General features: G+C 35.7%; 1 pseudogene across 1 annotated transcript; it reads right to left on the reverse strand.

Annotated features, from left to right (window-relative positions):
* Positions 1-19,549: 19,549 nt before the first annotated feature.
* Positions 19,550-20,843, reverse strand: LOC308344200 (DDB1- and CUL4-associated factor 13-like; annotated as a pseudogene). The gene is made up of 2 exons: positions 20,812-20,843; positions 19,550-20,502 (listed from the first exon to the last, which is right to left on the reverse strand). The product of its transcript is annotated as a DDB1- and CUL4-associated factor 13-like (transcript).
* Positions 20,844-22,547: the final 1,704 nt, after the last annotated feature.

Consider the following 22,547-nt stretch of genomic DNA (forward strand, 5'->3'; position numbering starts at 1 on the left):
GATAGGTCGGGTCGTTCTCCTAGTCTTGAAAGAAGTGGCCTTTTGTAGAAGAGATTCTTTGGTGGCCTATAGCACAATCTCTCTCTATACTCACCAGAATCAGGCATTTCAGGGCTGTCTCCTGTGTAGGTTCCATGTGCCCTGCTGTAAGTCAGGCAGATTGAATGAGGTGAGTTTATGGTGGAACACTGGAGCAGGCCAGGCAGTGCTAGCTAAGTAGATGAAGATTGTTAGTGCTGCCCCCCACCCCAAGCATCCAGCTATCTGGGGACTAGGCTGGGGGAAAGAAGAAAAATGGAATCCACCAATACTTTTGTTCTAGGAGAAATTTCCTGAAGATTCCTCCCCTCCAGCACATGTTCTTAAATTAGTGAATAAACCTTCTCCATAGATACTCCAGGTGTATTTCAAACTGCTGCTTCTGTTCTGTGACTCTGGCCAAGTTATTTATTATGCTGGTTCTCTAAGGGTGGAAGTTCAATTTCCTATTATCCTCCAGCACTCCCAGAGTTAAGCTGGCTGATTTTTAAAGCTCCCAAAGATAATCCCCATTGATTTTCAAGACCTGTTATGGGGATGTGTCTTTCCATATCTTTCTACCTTCTGGTTAAATTTATTCTTAAATATTTTAATTTTAATGCTATTGTAAAGAGGATTCTTTTTTTCTTTGTTTTTCAGATAATTCAGTATTAGTGTATAAAAACTCTACTGATTTGTAGAAAATTTTGTGTTTTAGTTTTGTTTAATTTTGTCCTGCAACTTTACTGAATTTGTCAATTAGATCTTTTTTTTGGTGGAGACTTTAAGATCTTCTATATATAAAATTATGTCATCTGTAAGTAGGGAGTTTTAATTCCTCCTTTCCAACTCTAATGCCTTTTATTTCTTTTTCTTGCTTGATTGCTGTGGCTGGGACTTCCAGTACTATGTTGACTAGGGTGAGGGTGAGCTCATTTTTCTTCTTTTCTTTTCTTTTTTTTTTTCCATAAAGATTTTATTTATTTGACAGACTGAGATCACAAGTAGGCAGAGAGGCAGGCAGAGGGGGGGGGGAAGCAGGCTCCCTGCTGATCAGAGAGCCCGATGCGGGGCTCGATCCCAGGACCCTGGGATCATGACCTGAGCTGAAGGCAGAGGCTTTAACCCACTGAGCCACCCAGGTGCCCCACATTATCCATCTTTTTGATGACAGTCATTCTAAGAAATAAACAGATATCTCATTGTGATTTTGATTTGCAAATCGCTGATAAGTAATGTTGAATTGGTACAAGTGAGGTAATTGTTCCAGTACCTGTTGGCCTAGAAAACAACTCTATTTAATATTTCTGCCCATTTTTCACTTGGATTTTTTTTTCTTTTTTTGCTATGAGTATATGTCTTCTTTGTATATTTTAAATATTAGGGGTGCCTGGGTGGTTCAGTCAGTTAAGCATCTACCTTCAGCTCAGGTCATGATCTCAAGTTCCTGGGATCAGAGTCCCTGCTCACTGGGGAGTCTGCTTCTCCCTCTCCCTCTGCCCTTCCCTGACTTGTGCTTTCTCTTTCTCTCTCAAATAAATAAATGATTTTTTTAAAAATTTTTTTAAAGATTTTATTTGTCAGAGAGAGTGCGCGCGAGAGAGAGCAAGCACGCAAGGAGGCAGAGTGATAGGCAGAGGCAGAGAGAGAAGCAGGCCTCCCACCGAGCAAGGAGCCCGATGCGGGACTCAATCCCAGGTCACTGGGATCATGACCTGAGCCGAAGGCAGTAGCTTAACTTCACTGAACCACCCAGGAGTCCCTAAATGAATTTTTTTTTTAATAAAACATTTTGAATATTAAACCCTTATCAGATGAATGATTTGTAAATATTTCCTTCATTTAATACATTGCCCTTTCCTGCTTGAAGATGATTTCCATTGCTGTTCAAAAGCTTTTCTAGTTTGATGTAGTTCCAACTGTGTGTTTTTGCTTTTGATGTCTTTGATTTTAGTGTTCTAGAAGGAGTTCTAAGATTTCAAGTCTTATCTATAGGTCTTTAATTTTGAGTTGACTTCTTTGTATCATGATAGGCAGTTGTCTAATTTCATTCTTCAGCATGTGGCTGTCCAGTTCTTCCAGCCCCATTTTTTGAGGAGACTAACCTCAAAATTCTTCATTTCTTCAATTCTTCATTTCCTTGTCATCAATTTACTTGCCATGTATGAATGGACTTCTTTATGGGCTATCTATAGGTCTGATTTTATGTCAATATCATAATATTTTGATGAATATGCTTCTGTAATATAGTCCGAAATCAAGAAGTTTGATGCTTCCACTTTCTTCTTTCTCAAGACTGTTTTGGCTGATATTTTGGGTCTTTTGTGGATCCATACAAATTTTAGGATTGCTTGTTGTATTTCTGTGAAAAAGTTATTGGAATTTTGATAGGGATTGCATTGAATCTGTGGATCACTTTGGATTGTGTTGACATTTTAACAATATTCTCCCAATCCATGAACACAGAATATCTTACTATTTATTTGTGTCTTCAATTTTTTTTGTCATTAATTTCACAGTTTTCTTTTTTTTAAGATTTTATTTATTTATTTGACAGAGAGAGCACAAGCAGGAAGAGTAGCAGGCAGTGGGAGAGGGAGAAGCAGGCTCCCTGCTGAGCAAGGAGCCTGATATGGGACTCAATCTCAGGACTCGAGGATCATGACCTGAGCCGACGGCAGACATTTAGCAGACTGAGCCACCCAGATGCCCAAGTTCAGAGTTTTCATGTGTACAGATATTTAACTCTTTGGTTAAAATTGTTCCTAGGTATTTTTAAAATTTATTTTAAATGAAAATTTTTATTGAGATATAATTCACATATAACATTGTTTTCGAGTATACAATATAATTCAATATGTATGTATAGTGTGAAATAATCACAATAAATCTAGGTATTTATCACTCTGCGTAGTTATAATAATTTTTCTCATGATGAAATTTTAGGATCTCTTCACCATGATGTATGTACATTATATATCCTGTGACTTTTATAATAGGAAGTTTTTACCTTTTGAAATCCACCTATTATTCCCACTCCCAACCCCTACCTCTGACAACCACTAATTTGTTCTTTATTTCCATGAGTTTTTTTCAAGATTCCATATATTATTGAAATTACATGGTATTTGTATTTCTTTGAATTATTTCAGTTAGAATAATCCCCTCAAGATTCATTCATGTTCTTACAAATAGAGACTTCCTCCTGTTTCGTGGCTGAATAATATTTTATATGTGTGCATGTATAGATATATATGTGTGTATGAGTATATATATGTATGTACCACATTTTCTTTTCCACCCATCCTTGGATAGACACTTAGGTTGCTTTCTTGTCTTGGCTATTGTAAATAATGCTGTATTCAATATGCAAGTGCATTTATCTTTCAGAGTTAGTGGGGGTTTTGTTGTTGTTGTTGATAAATACTCAGAAGTAGAATTGCTACATTACATAGTTCTATTTCTTTGAGGAACCCTCACATCGATTTCCATAATGGCTGCACCAAATTAAATTTCTACCAGTAAGGCACAGTGTTTCCTTTGCCACATTTCTGCCAACACTAGTTCTTTCCTCTCTTTTTGATGATAGTCATTCTAACATGTATGAAATGCTATCTCACTGGGGATTTGATGCACATTTCCCTGATGATTAGTAAAGCAAACACATTTTAATGTGCTCATTGGCCATTTATATGTCTTCTTTAGGAAAATGCTTATTTGGTTTCTCTGCCCACGTTTATTCAGATTGTTTATGTTTTTGCTATTGAGTTGCTTGTGTTTTGTTTTTTCCCTTTGGATATTAACCCTTTATCAGACATGTTGTTTGCAGACTTTTCTCCTATTTTGTACATTGTTGATGGTTTCTTGTATTGTGCAGAAAATTTTTTAGTTTGGTGTAGCCCCAATTTTTTTTTTTTTTGTCTTGCTTTTTTGGTGTCAAATCAAATAATCATTACCAATGCTGATTAAAGAAGCTTACCCCCTAAAACTCCTTTTGTGAATATTTTGGTTTCAGGCCTTATATTCAGTCTTTAATAGATTGAGTTAATTTTTGTGTATAGTGTATAACAGCCAATCTTTTCCATGTGGCTGTCAAGTTTTCCCAGCACCATTTATTGAAGAGACTATCACTTCCCCATTGTGTATTCTTGACTTTCTGTCATAAGTTCATTGACTCTATATGAGTTAATTTTAAGGGCTCTCTATTCTGTCTCAATAACCCATGTATCTATCTTTATGTCAATACCATTTTCTTTTGATAAATGTAGTTTTGTAGCATAGTTTGAAATCTGGAAGTGTGCTGCCACTAACTTTGTTCTTAAGGTTGCTTTGTCTATTTGGGTTTTTTTGTTTGTTTTTTGCTCCATACAAATTGTATGTCTGTTCTATTTCTGTGAAAAATGCCACTGGAGCACTGATAGAGATTGCACTGAGTCTGTGTGTTGGTTTCAGTAATACACACATTTTCACAATATTATTTTAATTGATGAGCATAGAGGATCTTTCCATTTACTTGTGTTATCTTCAGTTTCACTAATGGCTTTTAGTAGTCAGTGTATTTTTTTTCACCTTGGTTAAAGTTAATACTAGTATTTTATTCTCTTTGATGTGATTGTAAATGGGAATGTTTTCTTAATTGTTCTCTGATCATTCATTATTACTGAATAGAAATGCAATTTTTCATATATAGATTTTGTATCCTGCAACTCTACTAAATATTTTAGTTCTAATAGGGTTTTCTTGGGTGGTGTATTTGGGTCCATATAGTTATCATGTCATCTGCAAATGGACAGTTTTACCAATTTGTGTGGCTTTTATTTCTTAGCTCATTGTTGCAGCTAGGCCTTCCTGTACTATGATGAAAAAAAGTGGTGAAAGTGGACATCCTTGTGTTCCTAATCTTAGAGGAAAAGTTTTTGTTTTTTCACCAGTAAGCAGGATGTTAGCTGTGGGTTTTCCCACATATAACCCTTACTATGTTGATGCATGTTCCCTATAAAGCCACCTTGTTCAGAGTTTTTATCAGGAACAGATGTTATATTTTTTCTCATGCTTTTTATGTACCTACTGAGAAGATCAAATAGATTTTATTCTTCCTCTTATTGGGATGTATCACATTAATTTGTGGATATTGAGCCATCCTTACATCACTGTAATAAAACAATTATGGTGAATGATTTTTCTAATGTTTAGTTTAATTTGGTTTACTAATATTTTATTGAGGATTTTGCATCTGTGTTTCCTCAGGGGTATTGGTCTGCAATTTTCTTAGTGTTTTTTTGTTTTCGTTTTTGTTTTGTCTGGTTTTGGTATCACAAGAATGCTGACTTCATAAAATAAGTTTAGAAATGTTTCCTCCTCCTCAATTTTTTGGGAAAGTTTTAAAACAGTTAATATTAATTCTTCTTTAAATATTTGGTAGAATTCACTACTAAAACAATCTGTTCCTGGACTATTATTTGTTGAGAGATATTTGACATATGGTTACCATTGATTCGTATACAACTTGTGTATAGCAGTCTATGTTAATGGTTGATGGTCACTTAAATTCCAACACATTCTAAAGAATAAATGACTCCTGCATTTGGTGTATATAGTATCATATTTTACATTTTCTTATTTTTGGTATCCCTTTATTGACTTTAGTAGGTATAACTGAATTTATTTCTTTTTGTTTTAACCACCACACCGACTCTATGAGTGATTATTCTCTAACATTTACTGTAGGTTTGGTAAAAGTGAAATTTATTCTTTCCATAATGTTCTAGTTATCACCTTATATTTTCCACTTTACAAAGTCTTTAAACATTTGTTATAAGGACCATTTTGTGGTGGTAAACTCCTTTATCTTTTGTCTGTAAAAATATTTATCTCTTTCCATTCCTAATGATAATCTTGCTGGGTAGAATATTCTTGGTTTTAGGTTTTTTCTTTCAGGACCTGAAATATATCCTGCCACTTTTTTCTGGTCTTCAAAGTTTCTGCTGAAATATGACCTAATAGCTTTATGGGGTTTCAGTTGTATGTAAGTGTTTTCTTTTCTCTTACTGCTTTTAAGATTTCTTTTTGTCTAATGTTTTTTCCATTTAATTATTACCTTATTGTGGACCTGCTTGAGTTTATCTTGCTGGAGAGCTCTACGATTCCTGAATTTGGATGTCTGTTACCTTCTCTAGATAGGGAAGTTTTCACTTGTTTTATCAAATAAATTTTCTGCCTTTTTGTCCTTTTTTCCTTTTGGGATTCCTATAATATGAATGCTATGATACTTGAAGATGATTAGAGGTACTTTAGTCTATTCTCATTATTTTTTTTCTTTTCCCTGTTCAGCTCGGTTGCTTTCCATTACCCTGTCTTCCATACTGCCAATCTGTTCTGCATCATCTAATCTCCTGTTGATTCCCTCTACTCTATTTTTCATTGCAGTTATTGTATTCCTCAGCTCTGAGTGGTTCTTTTTTATATTTCCTCTCTCTTTGTTGAAGTTCTCACTGAGTTCATACACCCTTTCAAACCCAGTGAGAATTTTTATGACCATTACTTTGAACTCTTTATCAAGCATATTACTTATCCCATTTTGTTTAACTTTTCCTGTGATTTGGTCTTGTTCTTTTATTTGGAACATATTTTGCTATGTCCTCATTTTGTCTAAGTGTCTGTGCACATGTGTTAAGTAAATCAACAACACTTCCTTGTCTTGGAAGTAGTGGCCTTATTTAAAGGGTCCTGTGGTGACCTGTAGCACAACACTCCTGGTCACCATAACCAGTTGCTCTAGGGATGTCCCCTGTGTAGGCTGCATGCACCTTCCTGTTGTGGTTAAGCTATAGTTGCTGTGATAAGACCGGTTAGTGGGGCTGGCCTTCATCCAGCTGACTGCAAGGACCTGTGTCCTCTTCTGGAGAACACTACTGAGCAGGAGCTCCCCACGCACCTGAGAGGCACTACTGCAGCTGCTACAGACAAGCTTATGGGGGAGGTTGGCCCTCAGCCTGGCTGGTTGTAATTAACTACTGCACTGCAGTAGGCACACTGAAGAGCAGGGTTTGCTTCCTGCATAGCCAGCAGAGAAACTTGTCTGCAGGAACTGTAGGAGCACTGGTGTGCTGGGTGATCTTTTCTTCTCCCCAGGCAGGAGTCACTTTGGAGTGGCACCAGTTCTGTCCAGAGCTGCCTACTAGGTTTAGTAGGATGGGAGCCTACTTTTAAGGGGTTCCTACAGGGTACATCCACAGGGGAACACAGAGGCAAGGGCATGTGGTACAAGCAAGATAAATGGAGATCGTTACAATCGGCTTCAACAAGTGTCTGGCTATTTAATCTGTGGGGGGGTGGGGGGAGGAATAGAAAAATGATACCGGTACTTTTATTACTGGAAAAATTTATAGTTCCCTGCCTGTGTGGCCCATGTGATAAATTAGTCAATAAGTCTCCTTTCTGTATACCCTAGGCACTTTTCAAACTGCTGCTTCTGTGCTGTGTCTCTCACAGTTATTTAGCTTGCTGGTTCTTCAAGGGAAGAGACTTGCTTTTCATGAGCCCTTTAGCTCTTCCAGAGTTAAACCCTCCTGACTTTCAAAGCCAAACATGGGGACTTGTCTTTCTACTGCAGGTCCCCAGGGCCAGGGGTGCCCAGTGTGGTGTCTGATGCCCCTGTTCTTCTGTGCTCATGATGTCTCTTCCATTTATGATTAGTCAATCTGGGAGTTGGCTACCTGTCCAGGGATCTGCCCCTCCTACCCTTTATGTGTCCTCTCTACAATTATCTGTAGAAGATCTGTTCTGACAGCCTTCAGATCATTTTCAGAGGGAGTTGTAATACATGTTGTTGCCTTGGTGTGTCTGTGGGATGAGGTGAGTTCAGGATTCTCTTACTCTGTGATTTTTCCCTCTCTCTCAGCTCTTCTTTAGATGTTTGGTAGAATTTACCTATGAAGCTGTCTGGTCCTAGACTTGTTTCTTGGGATTTTTTTTTTTTTAATTACTGATTCATTTCTGTTACTAGTATTCAGTCTGTTCATTTCTTTTATTTATTTTTTTTCCTGATGCAGCCTTGGAAGATTATATAATTCTAGAAATTTATCTATTAGTTACCTTGTGTGTTGGCATGTAATTTTTTTGTAGTATTCTCAGAATCATTTCTATTTCTGTGCTAGGTTGTAACTTCTGTTTCATTTCTCATTTTATTTGAGTTTTCTCTTTTTCTTTTGTTTATAATTTTCTTGGAAGTATAATTAACATAGTATTTTATTAGTTTTGGGTGTGCAACATATTCATTCAACATCCTAGACATTACCCAATGCTCACCTCAATAAATGCAGCCATCATCTTTCACCAAGCAATGTGATCACAATATTAGGGACTATATTCACTGTGTATTACTTTTCAATTAGTCTTTCATCTTCAATTTATTTTGTCATGGCTTTATAGTTTCCAGAATATAGATCTTTCACCACCCTTATTAAGTTTATTGCTGGGTGTTTTATTCTTTTTGGTGGAATTTTAAGTGGAATTATTTTCTTAATTTCCCTTCCTGCTGCTTTGTTTTTAGTGTATAGAGATGCAACACATTTCTTTATATTAGTTTTATTTCCTACAACTTTACTAAAGTTATTTACCACTTCTAATAATTTTTGATGGAATCTTTAGGGTTGTTTTTTTTTTTTTTAAAGATTTTTATTTATTTATTTGACAGAGAGAGATCACAAGTAGACAGAGAGGCAGGCAGAGAGAGGGAGGGAAGCAGGCTCCCCGCTGAGCAGAGAGCCCAATGCGGGACTGGATCCCAGGACCCTGAGATCATGACCTGAGCCGAAGGCAGCGGCTTAACCCACTGAGCCACCCAATACATATTATCCTGCAATCTGCAACTAGTGGTACTTGTACTTCTTCCTTATCAATTTGGATGTCTCTTATTTCTTGTCTGATTATTGCAGGAGGACTTCCTATAGTAGGCTGGTGTTAAGAGTTAAGTGGTAAAAGTACACCTAATTCCTAATTTTAGAGGAAAACTGTCCCATTTTTTGCCATTTAGTGTAATGTTAACTGTAAAGTTTTCATATATGTTCTTTATTATACTGAGGTTTGTTCGTTCCAAACCCACTTTGTTGAGAGCTTTTTTTTTTTTTTTAAGATTTTAATTATTTATTTGACAAAGGGAGATCACAAGTAGGCAGAGAAGCAGGCAGAGAGAGAGAGGAGGAAGCAGGCTCCCTGCTGAGCAGAGAGCCCGATGCAGGGCTCCATCCCAGGATCCTGGGATCATGACCTGAGCTGAAAGCAGAGGCCTTAACCCACTGAGCCACCCAGGTGGCCCGAGAACTTTTATTATGAATGGATGTTTTATTTTGTCAAATGCTTTTTCTTCATCTATTAAGATGATCATATCAAGGTTTTTTAATCCTTCCTCTTGTTAATTTTATGTATCACATTGATGGATTTGCAAGTTTTAAACCATACTTGAATTCCTGGAATAAATCCTACTTGATTGTGTTGAATAATTTTTTAATGTATTGTTGAAATTAGTTTGCTAATATTTTGTTCAGGTTTTTTGGGTCTATATTCTCAGATATTGGTCTATATATTTTTTGTTGTGTTTTTGTCTGGTTTTGGTAGGAGGGTAATACTGGCGTTGTAAAATGAATTTGGACTTTTTCTTCCACTTCTCTTTTTTGGATAGTTGAGAAGAATATGCATTAGTTCTTCTTTAAATATTTGGTATAATTCACTTGTGAAGCTATCTGATTTTAGACCTTTATTTTTAGGGGCTTTATTTTTTTTAATATTTATTTATTTGACAGAGATCACAGGTAGGCAGAGAAGCAGGCAGAGAGAGAGGAGGATGCAGGCTTCCCACTAAGCAGAGAGCCCGACACAGGGCTCGATCCCAGGACCCCAGGACCATGACCCGAGCTAAAGGTAGAGGCTTTAACCCACTGAGCCACCCAGGTGCCCCAAGGGGCTTTATTTTATAGTTGATTCTATTTCATTACTAGTAACTGGTCTGTTCAAATTTTTTCTATTTCTTCCTGGTTTAGTTTTGGAAGATTACATGTTTCTTGAAAGTTATGTTTCCTCAGGTTGGTCCAATCTGTTGGCACATAATTTTTCATAATATTCTCTTATAACCCTTTGTATTTCTTTGCTTGTTATTTCTCCTTTTTATTTCTGACTTTATTTGAACCCTCTCTTTTTTTTTTCTTGATGCATCTGACTAATGATGTATCAATTTTTAAAAAACAGCTCTTGGTTTTATTAATATTTTCTATTCTTTAGTTTCTATAATTTATTTCTGCTCTAATATTTATTATTTTTTCCTTCTATCTTTGGGATTTGTTCTTTTTCTAGTTCTGCTAGGTGTCAGTTTAGGTTGCTTGAGGTTTTTCTTATTTCTTAAGATAGGTCTGTATTGTTAAAAAGTTCTCTCTTGAAATGGTTTTTGCTATGTCCCACAGATTTTGAACTAATGCATTTCATTTTCTTTTGTCTCCTTTTTTTTTGGTTGAACCATTTATTGTTTAATAGCATGTGGTTCAGCCTCCATGTATATGTACTCTTTCCAATATTTTTCTTGTAACTGACTTCTACTTTCAAGCCATTCTGGTGAAAAAAGACTGTAGCCTCCACATTTGTGTTTTCAATTATTTTTTTTAAAGATTTTATTTATTTATTTGACAGCTAGAGATCACAAGTAGGCAGAGAGGCAGGCAGAGACAGGAAGGAAAGCAGGCTCCCCGCTGAGCAGAGAGCCCAATGCGGGACTGGATCCCAGGACCCTGAGATCAGGACCTGAGCTGAAGGCAGAGGCTTTAACCCACTGAGCCACACAGGTGCCCCCCCCCGCCTTTTTTTTTAAATAAAGATTTTTATTTATTTATTTGACCAGAGATCACAAGTGGGCAGAGAGGCAGGCAGAGAGAGTGGAAGGGAAACAGGCTTCCTGCCAAGCAGAGAGCCCAATGCGTGGCTCGATCCCAGGACCCTGAGATCACGACCTGAGCTGAGGCAGAGGCTTTAACCCACTGAGACACCCAGGCGCCCCAATTTTTTTTCTTGTAATTGATTTCTAGCTTTATAGCTTTGTAGTCAGATGACACACTTATATGATTTTAATGTTAAGCTTATTGGGTCTTGTTTTGCTGCCTAACATGTACACTTGGAAAGAATGCATATTCTGGTTTTGGATTCAATATTCTGTGTGTATCTGTTAGGACCATCTGATCTAGTATGTCATTTAAAGGCACTATTGGTTTTCTGATTGGATGATATATCCATTGATGTAAGTGGGGTGTGAGGGTCCCCCCCCCCATTACTGTATTACTGTCATTTTTTCCCTTTATGTGTGTTTATATTGGCTTTATATATTTTGTGCCCCTATGTTGGGTGTATAGACTTAAAATTGTTACATCATCTTGTTGGATTGATCCCTTTATCATTATGTAATACACTTCTTTGTCTCATGCTACATTCTTTGTTTTAAAGTTTATTTTGTCTGATATGTAAATACTACCACTTAAGTTTTGTTTTGTTTTTTGCTTCCATTTGCATGGTATATATTTGTCCAGACCTCACTTCAGTCTGTATTTGTCTAGATCTGAAGTGAGTCTCTTACAGGCAGCCTATAGATGGACTTTGTTTTCTATGCATGTTGTCACCCTGTGTCTTCTGATTGGAGCACTTAGTCCATTTACATTTAAACTAATTATTAATAGGTATGTATTTAGTGTCATTGTTTTCGTATTTTTTGGTCATTGTTGGTTCCTTTGTTTGTTTAATTCATTCCTTTTATTTACAACTTTTCATTTTAATACATTGTGTTTAAGTTTTTGTTTTTTGTATTTATTGTGTTAGTCACCATACAGTGCATCATTAGTCTTTGATGTAGTGTTCCATGATTCATTGTTTGTGCATGACACCCAGTGCTCCATGCAATACGTGCCCTCCTTAATACCCATCACTGGACTCACCCATCTCCCTACCCCCACCCCTTCTAAAACCCTCAGTTTTTTTCCCAGAGCCCATAGGCTGTCATGGTTCATCTCCCATCCTGATTTATTCCCCTTCATTTTTCCCTTCTCCTGATGTCCTCCATGATATTCCTTATGTTCCATAAATAAGTGAAACCATATGATAATTGACTATCTCTGACTTATATCATGTAGCATAATCTCCTCAGGTTCCATCCATGTCAGTATAAATGATAGGTATTCATCCTTTCTGATGGCTAATATTCCATTGTATATATAAACCACATCTTCTTTATCCATCCATCTGTTGAAGGACATCTCAATTCCTTCCACAGTTTGGCTATTGTGGACATTGCTGCTATGAACATTGGGATACAGGTGCCCCTTTGTTTCACTACATCTGTATCTGCGGGGTAAATATCCAATAGTACAATTGCTGATTTATAAGGTAGCTCTATTTTTAACTTCTTGAGGAAACTCTATACTGTTTTCCAGGGTGTCTGTACCAGCTTGCATGTCCACCAATGGTACAAGAAGGTCCCCCTTTCTCCACATCCTCACCAACATTTTGTTTCCTGTCTTGTTAATGTTAGCCATTCTAACTGGTGTAAGGTGGTGTCTCAGTGCAGTTTTGATTTGAATTTCCCTGATGCCAAGTGATGTGGAGCATTTTTTTATGTCTCTAATGTTGATTTGCAGGTCTTTTTTGGAGAAATGTATTCATGTCTTCTGCCCATTTCTTGCCTGGATTATTTGTTTTGGGGGTTGTGAGTTTGAGAAGTTTCCTTATAGATCTTGTATACCAGCCTTTTATCTGATATGTCGTTTGCAAATATGTTCTCCCATTCTGTGGGTTACGTCTTAGTTCTGTTGACTATTTCCTTTACTGTGCAGAAGCTTTTTATCATGATGAAGTCCCAATAGTTCATTTTTACATTTCCCTAGCCTTTGGAGACATGTCTAAAATAAGTTGCTGTGTCCAAAGTCAAAGAGATTGCTGCCTATGTTCTCTAGGATTTTGATGGATTCCTGTCTCACATTTAGGTCTTTCATCCATTTTCAGTTTATCTTGGTATATTGTGTAAGAGAGTGGTCCAGTTTCATTTTGCATGTGGCTGTCCAATTTTCCCAGTACGATTTATTGAAGACACTATCTTTTTTCCATTGAATATTCTTTTCTGCTTTGTTGAAGATTAGTTGACTGTAGAGTTGAGCATCCATTTCTGGGTTCTCTATTTTGTTTCAGTGATCTATGTGTCCATTTTTGTGCCAATAATCTGCTACTTTGATGATCACAGCTTTGTAATAGAGCTTGAAGTCAGACATTGTGATGTCTCCAGCTTTGGTTTCCTTTTTTAACATTTCCCTGGCTATTCAGGGTCTTTCTGATTCCACACAAATTTTAAGATTGTTTGTTTCAGTTCTGAGAAAAATGTTGATGGTATTTTGATAAAGAGTGCATTGAATGTGTGGATTGCTTTGGATAGCATGGACATTTTAACAATGTTTATTCTTCCAACCCATGATCATGGAATGTTTTTCCATCTCTTCGTGTCTTTCTCAATTTCTTTCATAAGTGTTCTATAGTTTTTAGAATACAGATCCTCTACCTCTTTGGTTAGGTTTATTCCTAGGTATCTTACGCTTTTGGGTGTAATTGTAAATGGGATCAATGCCTTAATTTCTCTTTCTTCTGCCTCATTGTTAGTATATAGAAGTGCAACTGATTGCTGTATATTGATTTTGTTTCCTATCACATCACTGAACTACAGTATGAGTTTTAGGAATTTGGGCTGGAGTCTTCTGGGTTTTCCATGTAAAGTACCCTGTCATCTGTGAAAAGTGTGAGTTTACCTTCTTCTTTGCCAACTTGAGTGGATTTTATGTCTTTTTGTTGCCTTATTGCTGAGGATAGGACTTCTAATGATATGTTGAACAATAGTGGTAAGAGTGGGCATTCCTGTCATGTTTCTGACCATAAGGGAAAACTGTCAGTTGTTCTCTATTGAGAACAATATTCTCTGTGGGCTTTTGTAGATAGATTTTATGATATTGAAGTATTCCTCTTTCCCTACACTGGGAAGAGTTTTAATCAGGAAAGGATGCTGTATTTTGTCAAATGCTTTTTCTGCATCAATTGAGAGGATCATATGGTTCTTGTCTCTTCTTTTATTAATGTGATCTATCACATTGATTGATTTGCAAATGTTGAATCACTCTTGCATCCCAGGAATAAATCCCGTTTGGTCCATGGTGAATAATCCTTTTAATGTATTATTGGATCCTATTGGCTAGTATCTTGATGAGTATTTTGGCATCCATGTTCATCAGAGATATTGGTCTGTAATTCTCCTTTTTGATGGGGTCTTTGTCTGGTTTGGGGATCAAGGTAATGCTGGCCTCATAGAGTGAGTTTGGAAATTTTCCTTCCATTTCTATTTTTTTGAACAGCTTCAGTAAAATTGGTATTATTTCTTTAAAAGTTTGGTAGAATTCCCCTTAAATGTTTAGGAGAAGCCATGTAGCCCTGGACTCTTCTGAGGGAGAAGGAGGTTTTTTATTATGGCTTCAATTTCCTTGCTGGTTATTGGTCTGTTCAGATATTCTATTTCTTCCTGTTCTAGTTTTGGTAGTTTATAAGTTTCCAGGAATGCATCCATTTCTCCCAGGTTGCTTAATTTGTTAACATATAGTTGCTTATAATATATCTTAAAATTGTCTGTATTTTCTTGGTGTTGGTCATGATCTCTCCTCTTTCATTCATGATTTTATTAAGTTGGGCCATTTTATCTATTAGATAAGTCTGGCTAGATGTTATCAGTCTAATTCTTTCAAGGAACCAGCCTCTAGTTTTGTTGAACTGTTCTACTGTGCTTCTGGTTTCTATTTCATTAGTTTCTGCTCTAATCTTTGTTATTTCTCTTCTACTTGGTTGAGGCTTTATTTCCTGTTCTTCCTCCAGTCCTTTAGGTGTAAAGTTAGCTTGTATATTTGAGATTTTTCTAATTTTTCAAGAGAAGCTTGTATTGCAATGTATTTCCCTCTTAGGACCACCTTTGCTGTATCCCAAATGTTTTGAACAGATGTGTTTTCATTCTCATTAGTTTCCATGAAGTTTCTAAATTCTTCTTTAATTTTCTGGGTGATCCATTCATTCTTTAACAGGATGCTCTTTAACCTCCAAGTGTTTGAGTTCCTTCCAAATTTCTTCTTGTGATTGAGTTCATGTTTCAAAGGACTGTGGTCTGAAAATATGCAGGGAATAATCGCAGTCTTTTGGTTTTCAGTTAAGATCTGATTTGTGATCTGACATGTGGTCTATTCTGGGAAAGTTCCTTTTGCACTCAAGAGGAATGAGTATTCTGTTGTTTTAGAATGAATGTTCTGAATATATCTGTAAAGGCCATTTGGCCCAGTGTGTCCTTCAAAGCCCTTGTTTCCTTGTTGATCTGCTTGGATGATCTGTCCACGGCTGTGAGTGAGGTGTTGAAGTCCCCTACTCTTAATGTATTATTATCAATGTGTTTCTTTAATTTGGTTATTAATTGATTTATATAATGAGCTACTCCCATATTGGAAGGATAAATATTTATAATTGTTAGATCTTCTTGTTGGATAGACCCTTTAAGTATGATATAGTGTCCCTCTTCATCTCTTACTACAGTCTTTGTTTTAAAATCTAATTTGTCTGATATGAGGATTGCTACCCCAGCTTTCTTTTGAGGTCCATTAGTGTGGCAAATATTTTTCCACCCCCCACTTTCAGTCTGGAGATGTCTTTGGGTCTAAAATGAGTCTGTTGTAGACAACATATGGATGGATCATGGTTTTTTTTCTTTTTTTTGTAATCAAATCTTTGTCTTTTTATTGGAGCATTTAGCCCATTTACACTCAGAGTAACTATTGAAAGATATGAATGTAGTGCCATTATATTACCTGAAAAGTCCCTGTTTCTGTAAATTGTCTATTTCTTTTTGGTTTATGTTACTCCTGGGCTCTCTCTTTACTTAATATTTCTTTCAGGGCTGGCTTGGTGGCCACATATTCTTTCAGTTTCTATTTTTCCTGGAAGCTCTTTACCTCTCCTTCCATTCTGAATGACTGTGCTGCTGGATAAAGTATTCTTGGCTCCATGTTTTTCTCATTTATTAGCCTAAATATATCATGCCAGCTCTTTCTGGCCTGCCAGGTTTCTGTGGATGGGTCTGATGTTAGTCTGATATTCCTCTCTCTATAGGTAAGGAGTCTCTTATCTTAAGCAGCTCCCACAATTCTCTTTTTCTCTAAAATTTGCAAGCTTCACTATTATATGTTGGCGTGTTGACCTGTTTTTATTGATTTTGGGAGGGGTCCTCTATGCCTTTTAGACATGAATGCTTGTTTCCTTCTCCAGATTATGGTGATGTTTGGTTTTGTTTGTATAATCTGCACATATAAGTGAGATTATACTGTATATGTGTATACGTGACTTATTTGACTCAACATAATGTCCTCAAAGTTCATCCATGTTTTCATAAAGGCCAGATTTCCTTCTTTCTGACCACATAATAGTGCATGTTTATGTATGTGTATGTGTATCTATGTGTATCATAACTGATTTATCTGTTTATCTGTTGATAAACACTTAGGTTGTTCCAGTGTCTTGGCTTTTATAAATAATGCTCCTATGAACATGGGAGTATAAATATATTCTCAACATATATTCAGATATATTCTCAGAAGTAGAATTCAGATATATTCAGATATATTCCCAGAAGTAGAATTGCAAAATCATATAGTAGGTCCATTTTTTATTTTTTGAGGAACTTTCATATTGTTTTCCATAGTGGCTGTACCAATTTATAATCCTACCAACAGTGCACAAGAATTCCTTTTTCTCCACATCCTCACCAGCATGTGATATCTAAGGTCTTTAATAATGGACATTCTAAGAGGCATGAGGTGATATCATTGTGGTTTTGATTTGCATTTCCCTATTGATTAGTGATTTTAAGCACCTTTGCATGTACCTTGTTGGCTATTCAATATCTTCTTTGGGAAAATACCTATTCAGGTTCTTTGCCTATTTGTAAATTGCATTATTTGTTATATTGCTATAGAATTGTATGTATTTATAGATATTAACCCCCTGATCAGATATATGCCTTGCAAAGATTTTCCCCATTCCATAAATATTTTTTTCATTGTTATTTCTTTTGCTGTACACCAGGTTTTTAGTTTGATGTAATTCCACTTGTTTATTATTTTGTTGCTTGTGCTTTGGATGTCATCAAAAAATCATTTCCAAGACCTATGTTAAGACCATTTTTTCCTGTTTTCTTCTAGGAGTTTTATGGAGTTTTATAATTTAAGTCTTTAATCCATCGTGAGTTAATTTTTGAGTAGTATAAGGGTTTTGTATAATTCTTTTAAATGTGACTATATAATTTTCCCAGCACCATTCAGAAGAAACTATCCTTTTCTATTGAGTGTTCTGGGCTCCCTTGTCAAATATTAGTTTACCATAGATGCATGGGCATATTTGTGGGTTCTCTATTATCTTCCATTGGACAATATTTAATATTATGGCAATACCATACTGTATTAAATACTATAAATTTATACTGTAGCCTGAAATCAGGATGTGTTATGCCTCCAGCTTTGTTCTTTCTCAGGATTCCTTTAGCTATTTGTGTCTTTTGTGATTCCATATACATTTTAGGATTTTTTTTTTTTCTACTTCTGTAAAAAAAAAAAAAAATCCCATTGGAATCCTGAGAGGGATCTCATTGACTAGAGATGGCTTTGGGTATTGTGCACATTTTAAGAAGATTAAATCTTCTAATCCATGAAAATAAATACCTCTTTATTTATGTCTTTGATTTTTTTTTTATCAGTGTTGTACTTTTCGGAATAGAGCTCCTTCTACCTCCTTGGTTATTCCTAAGTATTATATTATTTTTGATTATTTTTATATTTGATTATTATTATATATATATTATTTATATAGATATTATATTTTATTATTATTCCTAAGTATTATTTTTGATTATTATTATATTTGATTATTATTTTTTGATGCTATTGTAAATGGAAAGTTTTCCTTTATTTTTCAGAAAGTTTATTGTTAGTACATTAACTCTATTGCTTTATTTAACTTGTATATAAATTTTGTTAATTTTGTCATCCAGTTTCAACTGAATTTGTAAGTCTAACAATTTTTGTGGGGATTAGGATATTTCATATATAAAAACATGTCATTTATAAATAGAGACAATTTTACTTTTTCCTTTCCAATTCTGATGTCTTTTTTCCCCCCATTGTGGGAATGATCTAGCAAGGACTTCCAGTACTATACTGAATCAGAGTGGTGAGAGTGAACACTCCTCTCTTGTTGTATTCTTTATGGGGGGGGGGGGAAGGCTTTCATTTTTCTCACCACTGGCTGTGATATTTGCTGTGGAATAGTTGTATATGGCTTTTATTATGTTGAGCTGTGTTTCTTCTATATCTAATTTGTTAAGAACTTTTATCATAAGTGGTTTTGAATCTTATCAAGTATTTTTCCTTTGTCTCTTGCAATAAATACATGAATTTCTCTTTCACTTTGTTAATGTGATATATCATGTTGATTTTGTGCACGTTGAACCATTCTTGTCTCTCAGAGATAAATCCAGCTTGACCATAGTGAATGATCTTTTTAACATGCTGCTCAGGTAAGTAGTATTCACTATTGAATATTGGCCTGTAGTGTGCTTTATGTTTAGTGCCCTTATCAGAGTAATGCTGGTTTTGTAAAATGAGTTTGCAGGTTTTTCCTTCTGCATGATTTTTTGAAGGAGTTTGAAAAAGATTGGTGTTTATTCTTCTTTAAATAGCATATAAAATTCACCATTTTATTCTAGGCTCTTCATTGGGAGATTTTTAATTACTGATTCCATCTAATTACTATTAATGGTCTGTTCAGATTTTCTATTTTTTTTCCCTGATTCGGTCACAGAGGTTACATTTCTAAGAATTTTTTTTACAACGCTGAGAAAAGGATGTTTTATTATCTTAACTTGACCATACATTATAATTATTATTTATAAAAGTTATATACGTGCAACTGATTATCTTTAAAGTCTCAAAGAGCCAAATACAAATAAGGCACAGAAAATTAAATGAGTTTTAAAAAGTTCTGACACATTTCTTCCACACTTTATATGTAATTACTGGAAGAATCATTGCAATAATTACCCAAAGTAATACTAAAGGTAACAAAAGAGGTGTTTGGTCATAAATGTAAATTCAAATGTATAGTATATCTACAATAATAGATCAAAGTGTACCTGCAATTTCTAACAGTAATAAACATGTTAGTTTGCAATACTGTATTCTTCAATGAAATAAGCAAGCAGATCAAGGATAAAATGTTGGATAGTCTTATCAACCAGGCCACCTTTCAAGATAGTTTTTCAGGGTAGTGTTTTAGATGTGTAACTGAACTGTTTGTTATTATTCCAGAGCCAGTACTTTATTTGCAGAGTCTGCACATCAAAACATAACAAATAATTACACATCAGGATTGGTAGGAATACCAAGTATTATTTCACAACTGCCACTATGTGTTTCTTCTCTGACACTATTGCCATGATCCAGGCTTCCTATGTTTGAGACAATTCACCTCCTTTCATCAGCAAGCTTCCTTCATGGTCTGCTGTTCCTGGATCTGGCTGTAGATAGATTTTAGTAGATGTCGGTGATGAGCAATGCATTTTATATGAGGGTGATGTTGAAATTTCTCCTTCAACTTCTGGTGATAATCTTTGGCTGCTTTTTCTCGTGATGTAAGCACACCCAATTTTCCAGAAGCATTAGCTTTCCATAGACATATGTTCATTTCATCAGATCCACACATAATGTATTTGCTGTCAGAAGTCCATTTTACACAGATAACATGTTGCATTCTCTTTGTGTGATAGACTTCCCTGCTTCTATTGTCCACGGGAAAGATATGAATAGATTTATCAAAACTAGCAGACACAAAATTCTCCCAGTGGGAGAATAATCCACATCAAGCACCACAGGCACATGATCCTTATGTACCATTACAGGAGTGTCCAGCGCATGCTTATCAAATGTATACAAGTTGTAATCTTCATTCGCTGCAGTAAAAATGAAAGCTTGCATAGGGTTCCAAGAAATTGTGTTTGTTCTCATATCTAAGATGACTTTTTTCAGGGGAGTAGCTTGCCTCATGTCATATAGTACTATATTCCTGTCAGAAGCACAACTTCCCAAGAGAAATGTCTCAATTGGGTTAAACTTAACACCGCTTATACTGTCGAATCCCCAGGTCATCGAACATATAGGCCTTGTTCTTTGTTCATCCCAAATGTCTACTTGCTGTCCACATGTGGCAGAAATAGCTTCTTTCCAGTGATGATCAATTCCCATACATGCTGTCTTTCCTAATATTGTATGCAATGTTTCTTCCTCTTCTCCATAGCCCGGTCCACCCATTTTCCATTGCTTCACAGTTTTGTCATCACCAACAGTAAAAAAAAGAAGTCCTACAAAAGCGAGTACCTCTTCCTCATACAAAACCTTCATGTGCTTATATTGTACGGATACATTTCTGTTTAGTCAAGTTCCAAATCCTAACCTCTCCATCACATGCTCCAGAAAGAACAGTAGCCAGGCTCTTTGGATGCTTTGCCAAGCAACTGACTCCATCTCAGTGACCATCCAGAGAAGCAAGGAATGGTTTTGCAAATACCCCTTCCAGTTTGGTAGCATTTAAAACTCTTACATATTCTTGTGGGACCTCAAAAGGATGTAAGGTAGGATCATAGTTTCTTGGAACTCTTTGTAAGTCCAGCTTGGTTCTGCGGACATAGTTTTCTGGTTCTGGCTCAGCATTGTCACCTTCATTTGGGCTGCTAGTTGCCCCTGACCCCCCCAAGCCTTTCCTCCGAGTTCGGGTTACCACTGCCTCCTCCACATTTCTAAGAATTTTTCCATTTCTTTTAGGTTGTCCAGTTTGTTGGCATACCTTTGTTCATAGTGGATTTTTATTTCAGTTGAATCAGTTGTAATGTCTCCTGTTTCATTTTTAATTGTTAATTTTGGTCTTCTCTTTTCTAGTTGGTTTCACTAACATTTTGTCATTCTGTTTATCCTTTCAAAAATCAACTGGTTAATTTTTCTTGTTTTCCTGTATTTCATATTTTTCTGCTCTAATCTTTAACTTTTTGCTAACTTTGGCCTCAATTTGTCTTTTTTCTGGCTCCTTGAGGTATGGAGTTACTATGTTTGAGATCTTGTTTCTTAATGTAGGTGTTTATTGCTACAAACTTCATCTTAGAAACTTGTGCTGCATCCTGTTAGATTAGCTATATTTTGTTTCTATTTTGTTTTGCCTCAAGATATTTTTTAATGACGCTGTGATTTCCTCTCTGATCCATTGATTGTTTAGGGGAGTGTTTAATTTCCATGTACGTATGAATTTTTCACTTTTCCTTATGCTTTCAAATTTCATACCATTGTCGTCAGAGAAGGTACTTGGTATGAGTTAATCTTTTTAAATTTGTTAAGACTTGTTATGTGGCATAACATACAGTCTATCCTAAAAAGTATTCCATGTACACTAGAAAAAGTATGTATTCTGTTGGTGTCAGAGAAGGTTTTGTAAATGTCTCAGGTTCATTTTGTCTATAGTGTTGTTCACATCTGCTGTCACCTTATTGATTCTCTGTCTGGGTAATCTATGAATTATTGTGAAAGGGGTATAATAATTCCAAATTATTACAGTATTGGTGTTTCTTTCTCCTTTTAGCTCTTAGTTTTTGCTTTATATATTTAGCTGTCCCTTTGTTGGGTTCATAAATATTTACAATTGTCCTATATTCTTAATAGATTGATCTATGTATTATGACCTTCTTTGTTTCTTTTACGATTTTTAGTTTAAAGTCTATTCTGTCTGATATGTGTAGCTACCCCCTGTTTTATTGTTACCATTTGCTTGAAATCTCCATTTTCATCCCTTTACTCTCAGTATATATGTGCCTTTATGGCTAGAGTGAGTCTCTTGTAGGCAACATGTTTTTTTAAATCCATTCAGCCACATATATTGATGGATGAATTTAATCAATTTACACTTAAAGCAATTATTCATAGTTAAGAACTTACTGTTGCCTTTTTTTTCCTGGCCATTTTATAAATTCATTGTTCTTTGTTTAACATTTAGCTGTCATTATGATTTGATGTCTTTTGGTATCACTATGCTTTTACTACTTTATCATGTTACTTTGTGTAATCATTATAAATTTTTCCATTGTGGTTACTAAAATAAGTGACCCAAATTTCAATGTAGGGCATTTCCCCACAGATCCACCAAGTAATCCTTTGTGACATCAGCTGAGAATGCTACAACTTAATTACGACGTTTTCTACTTGGAGATCTTACAGGTTAAGAGTTCAGTCCCATGAAAATGTCCCCACTCCTCTTCAGATGCTAGTTGCAAATAGTAGGTCCCCATGCTTCCCATAAATGCTGTGTGACTTGGCCAAAAATAGGAAACTCCCATTACTTCCACTTCA

The sequence above is a fragment of the Martes martes genome, assembly GCF_963455335.1.
Source record: "Martes martes genome assembly, chromosome: 6".
NCBI classification, from domain to species: domain Eukaryota; kingdom Metazoa; phylum Chordata; class Mammalia; order Carnivora; family Mustelidae; genus Martes; species Martes martes.